Here is a 6,028-nt window from a genome sequence, read left to right on the forward strand (position 1 = left end):
ACCTTCGCAATTTAATCTCGCCATGGTCCAGCTGGCCCGTCGCCTCGAACAAATCCTTCATCTGTCACACATCTTCCATGTGGATGATCCCACTCTCTGGTGGACCCACGCAACACCTGGGAAGGTGGAGTCAACTGTGTAACAGGGAATGGACATCATAAGTGAATACCTCGCACGAGTAGGCCTTCAACCTGTCCCAGACACATCACAAGTGCCCTTTTTGCCACACACCGAATATCAGCAATCTGTAAATTATCAGACATCTCTAAACATCGTCGTAAACCCTATCCTGAGAGCCTCCTCGTGTAAAATTCTAGGCATACATTTACAAGAGAGGACAAACAATGCTAATGTCAATTCAGGAATAAGCACATGCGACTCGGTTACTTACCTGGTACGCAGAGTGGTCAAGAAGCATGCAGGTCTTTATGAAAAGCAAGCGAGCCAACTAGTTCATGCATTAGCTTTCGATACGATTATCTATTCTACAACACATTTTACAGTTAAACAACAACTCTCCAAACTCTCACCAGCGTTGAACACACCACAAAAGGCTTTCCTGACACTTTCTATCTCCACCTTCAACCAGAAACTCTACGACACTGGACTATTTCTCTCCCTCAAAACAGTTCTGCACCTACATCGGGATCGACAAATAGCCCTGCCTCTGAGGAAAACCGCAGGGAAGATGGATCCTGGAGCAAGCCGGACTTTCTCCCATTGACGCCCCCATACATATACCTACCCAACCCCTACACTCAAACCTGCGCTTTGCCCCTGTACCTCGCCACATGTCCCCGGACATAGGCGACGCACGCAGGAGGGCGCAAGTTAGCCGTCACAACCCATCCTTCCACACACAAATCATAGCTTATTCTGATGCGTCCGTCTCCGAGACAGGAGCCACGGGAACTGCGGCATACGGAATTTACACACCACAATGCCAAACCCCCCCGGGTTCACACTAGGGGTCTATATAGTAGCCCCCAATGACGTCACACGCAGAATTAGTTCCCGTCCTACATGCTATACAAGATTTTGTGCAACTGCCTCGCACATCAGATTACAAAACCTATGCGGCGGCAAGTTCGTCTGCTTCTTGCGCAGGGGGTAGCGGTGACGTCAGAACGCCGAGCCCGGATTGGCTGATCGCGACCCCCTATCTGAGCGTCGTCTGTTCCTTTGCAACGTCGTCTGCTCACAACGTCGTCTGCGTCTGTCTTATTTTTCCTGCGACTTTCGGAAGTGCAGAGGCCAGATTCACAAAACGATCTTACGTCAAAAATGTGCGTAAGACAAAACTTAAGAACAAATTCGTATTCACGAAACGAAATTTTCGTAAGTTTCGTGCAGGTTATGACGAAATCCTACGACAGCTCCGAAGCTGTCTTACGCACTTCTTACGATCAAATCAGCATGGCCGACAGCGTCGCGGTCGCGACGACCCACGGACGTTTATTTTTTTACGTGCGCTTCTCACGCGTTCCGACTTCAAGCAGCAAGAAAAAAGTAAACAGTACTTGAAACAGACCACGACGAACAAGAACGCTGGATCCACAAACACCCGGAAAAAGCTCCAACGGCCACGATACCACCGAAACCGAAGAAGCGAGCTCAGCAGTTAGGCCTACCAGGCACTCCGCGACTCGGCGACCGTCTGCCCACGACCGGCTGGCGTGCTGAATGGAATATGCCCGCGCGACCCTTGTGAACCCTTCCCGTATTATATTTTGAACGCTGACCTCAATTTTAGATTAAGAGCTAGGTCAATTTCTTCCTCTTGTTAGCTCCTCGTTTCCCGAGGCAACGGTGACTCTCGCCGCTGAAAAACGGTGAATCTCCACCAGACGCAGGAAAGGTAATGCAGCCATCGCTTTGACTAGCAGACGTAAAGCAGACGACGTTAACTGCGCCAACCCGCCGACGCCGTTAAAGAATGAGGGGTCTCGCCGCACACGAAAGGAGGAAAAAAGTATTTGGGAGGGAACTTGCGGGCACCAACACGCTCACTCTCGGTTCTTAGCAAACAAACCTCGGCGTTTCGGGACACCTCGCCGGTGAGTACTTTGACTTCGATCCCTTCTTGATGCGCGTCTGCTAGTTGTTAGACAAAAACAACGTACCGCTCGAGCTATTTCGTCTGCCCTCTCTGAAAGGCGAAGTCGAGCTCGCTCGTAACGACCTGCACTTCCGAAAGTCGCAGGAAAGGTAAGACAGACGCAGACGATGTTGCGAGCAGACGACGTTGCAAAGGAGCAGACGACGCTCAGATAGGGGGACGCGATCAGCCAATCAGGGCTCGGCGTTCTGACGTCACCGCTACTTCCTTTCTTATGCGCAGAAGACGAAAATGAGCCCACTTGCGAGGCGTATATACGGACTCCAAGGCTGCCATTCGCGCCTTGCAGCAGCGCAAAATCCCCCCAGATCTCCGAGCAGACCACGAAGCGGCTCTACCCACACTTCACTCATCATCGGTCACCATTCGGTGGGTCCCAGGACATGCGAGGATTGCAGGTGTTGAACTCATTCATCAAGTCGGCCGTTAAATGCACATCCGGGCACCTTTAATCCCATGGCCTAACCCCCCGACAAGCGATGAGGCTTTAATCTACAAACGCTCAATCAATCGCACTTTAACGCTGATTAAGTGTGCTTCAGTACGACCGGCTGCGTTCCACTGCGACGCCTTACCCGGTTCGCAGTTTCCATCGCAACTATTTAGTCGTAAGCCGTCATGACGGTATAGGAAGGCAGTCGGTTGGACACCAACGCATATGCCTGAACCGTCCTGTCGGGTTGCGGTCTTGTGGCTGAAAGTTTACGTTGTGCTTCAATGTTTGGTTCTTTCAGACGTGACCGATATACTCCGCTCTTCTTGATAACCATTGGATATTCCGTCCCTAAAATTGCTTCATATATGTCTTCCTTTTTAACACAAAGGGATAAACGAAAACATTTACATGAAATCTTTTTTTGCTTGACCCTTCCTTTTCAACGAGGCCACGTCAATCACAAGTGAATTTTCATTGCATCTCAGTTACACGCTGGACGATTCCACAGAGCATTTTTTGCCGCAGAGAATTAATCGCGGTGACTGTTGCTTCTCGTGTCATACGAGCAGCTTTTGTACAGCTGTAGCTGTTAACGGCGCTTTTGGGCAAACTCTGGCGGGATCCGTATATGCAGAAACTACGTCATCACGCGTAGAGGGTGATACCATCGGCAGGCTCTCATACTTCCCCTTGCGGTCGCCAACACCGCCTAGAAGAAAAGGCCGTAGTGCTGACATTTCTGACTAACCAGCGAAGGCCGACGCTGGTCACATTGGAAAGGAGTGCTGCGTTACACTTTCATGTAGGTTCTGAATCGTTTTTGGAAGCAGATCCTCCGCCCGCTGCCGTCCGCGTTGGCTCGAAAAGGCCCGCTTCAACTCCGTCATGCAGATCTCCCACGAAGTAAGTGAAGCCTCGTGGTTCTCGAACCAGTGCATCGCAGTACCCTACAGAAAAAAGCAGAGGTTTCGCAGGCACTTCTGAGCAGTCCATCCGTCGTGGCGTGCCACGCGCTCGAAGTGTTGGATCCAGTCCTCGACGTCCTCGTGAATTTTTCCGTGGAAGGGCGTCGGCATACGAGGAGAGACGGGCAGGTAGACGATGAAAGTGGCGGCCGATTTCTGCTGGGACATCTTACTCGTTTGGGTCTTCGGCTTTTCGGATGGAAGGCGAAATTCACCGGCCTGTCCTTGTGTGCGGCGGCTGGTTGGAGTTTCGGGTTCGTCGACGGGGTTAGCTTTCCGTTTCCTAAATAAGATACGAGCCTGACAGATCTTCTGAGTTATACGTTTCACAGGCATAAAATGTGGTACCCCGAACTTCCATTAAAAATGCCACGAATGACAATTAATGAGACAAAGAATGACTGAAAGAAACTAAACGTTTAATGGGGCGAATTTGTGGGCAGAACAATGTAGTAGAGGAAGGCTAGCATCGCAGGCGTCGATAGAGGTGTGACACCAGTATTGAGCCTTTCCTGGGAGCTTAGATTATTCTGCCTCGATCTATCTAAAACTATGCATTCGGAACATACGCTAGTTGTTAATTTCTCCAACCTTCTCGAATCTTATAATTACATAAAGAAAGAAAAACCGACAAGCAGTGGCTGGATTCGTAGCCCGGCCATCTGCATGGGAGCCAAGCGGGCTGCCTACTTGGCTAGCTTCCTTAATTTATTTTAAGGGCAAAGCTCCTTAATGGGTATTCACAAGAAGGAGAAATATCAGGGATTTCTCCCCGGCACGCGCATTCTGCGACGAAAACGTCAGGCTTTGCGACGTGCAAAAGCATCGCGTTTTTATCTCGCGATGCGGGCGTGCCGGGGAGAAATCCCCGGGATTTTTCCCTCCTGTGAATACCCCTTTAGGGGCTAGCCATGTCTGTGTGTCCGTCCGCCGTCGGGTGCACGTGCTCCTGCTCGTGAGCTCACGCGCTCACGTGCTCACGAGCATGTGAGCACGTGCTCCCGTGCTCGTGTAGGGCAAAAAAACAACAAAAAAAAGCCGCATCTCCACGTGGTGTATGATGTTGATTGGGGCGTCGCTCTGGTGGTGCTTGTCTGCGTAGACGGTGAGCCGCAGCATGCCGAGCCTTTCGTTCGTTTTCATCCTTGTCAGAAAGAGAATGTGTGGTATGGAACGTGGTTATATACGCATTTGAGCATTTGACCACAGCGTGACACGGATGAAAACGAGCGAAAGGCTCGGCATGCTGCGGCTTAGCGTCTACGCAGACACGCACCACCACACCTTCGCCCCAATCGACATCATTCACCACGAGGAGATGCGGTTTTTTTTTTTATTGCTGACTAGATTCGTTTTATCAGAATGCCGAAGACCCAATATCAACGCGAGAAGCGTGAGTACAATAAGCGAGGCACTGGACTGGGAGGGGGAGGGGGGGGGGGGGGGCGTTTTTGCATTAGAACGCTCGTTTTGACGAAAACCCGGTCGTGTCGTTCGTTTGCAAGTCGCCACGTGCGACGCTCTCGGGGGTCCGAAGCACTGACGTGGGCACGCGTCACCTGTCCCTCTATCCCCGGCGCTGACAGACTGCCAGAAACCGCCAGGGTTTCGTCAAAACGAGCACTTTCGTTTTCGGCAAAATCACGGGCACAGATGGCGTGGACTCAAGAGGAGGAGGCGCCGCGCAACGTCTCCTAGAAACAAAGCCGTGGTGCTAAAAGAGACGGCATATTCAAAGAAGGCCAACGCTGGACAGAGATTGGAAACGAGGGCTGCGTCAGCACTCGGGTTCGAGTCAACTTTGAGACGAACGTTGACACAATCGTTGTGTTGAATCTGTGTCCAGCGTAGGCCTTCGCTGATGACGGCATCTCTATCAGCGCTACAGCTTTGTTACATAGACGCTTTCAGGCAGCTGTGCATGGGCGCCGCCATACCCGACCATCAATTGTTGTTTCCTCTTATTCCTTTCGCTGCACTTCACCATTGCCACAGCAGGACAGGTTATTGCCACTTTAAGTGCTAGTGTGTCCTTCTCCCCAGCAGAGGGCTTTGTGGAGGCTCGTCAACGCCCGCTTCAGTGACTCGGCATCTCGGTAAGACAAGATCGGCATGGCGGCTCAATCTAGCGCGTGTGTAAAGCGTCCATAGGAGGTGTTGCCTTCGCCCCATTCGCTGCCTTCGTTCGTTTGTCGGCGTTGTAAATATTTGGAGGACGACGACTTGCCATCTCGCACAACCACGTCGTCTGCAGCTTGGCGCGCTATTGGGCTATTGCTCCCTCTCTCTCTCTCTCGGCGTCCCAGCCGCACGGACAATCACAGCTCCTAGAAAAGAAAGTCGTAGTGTTGATAGAGATTTCTTCATCAGCGAAGGCCAACGCTGGGCACAGATTGTACGCGACGATTGCGCCAACCATTCGGTTCAAACTTCACTCGGAGCCGAGCCGCAACACTTTTATGAAATCACTGTCCAGCGTTGACCTTCGCTGGTCAAGCAAAAATGTCG

The sequence above is a fragment of the Ixodes scapularis genome, unplaced genomic scaffold (assembly GCF_016920785.2).
Source record: "Ixodes scapularis isolate PalLabHiFi unplaced genomic scaffold, ASM1692078v2 PGA_scaffold0__279_contigs__length_252992795, whole genome shotgun sequence".
Classification (NCBI taxonomy): Eukaryota; Metazoa; Arthropoda; class Arachnida; order Ixodida; family Ixodidae; genus Ixodes; species Ixodes scapularis.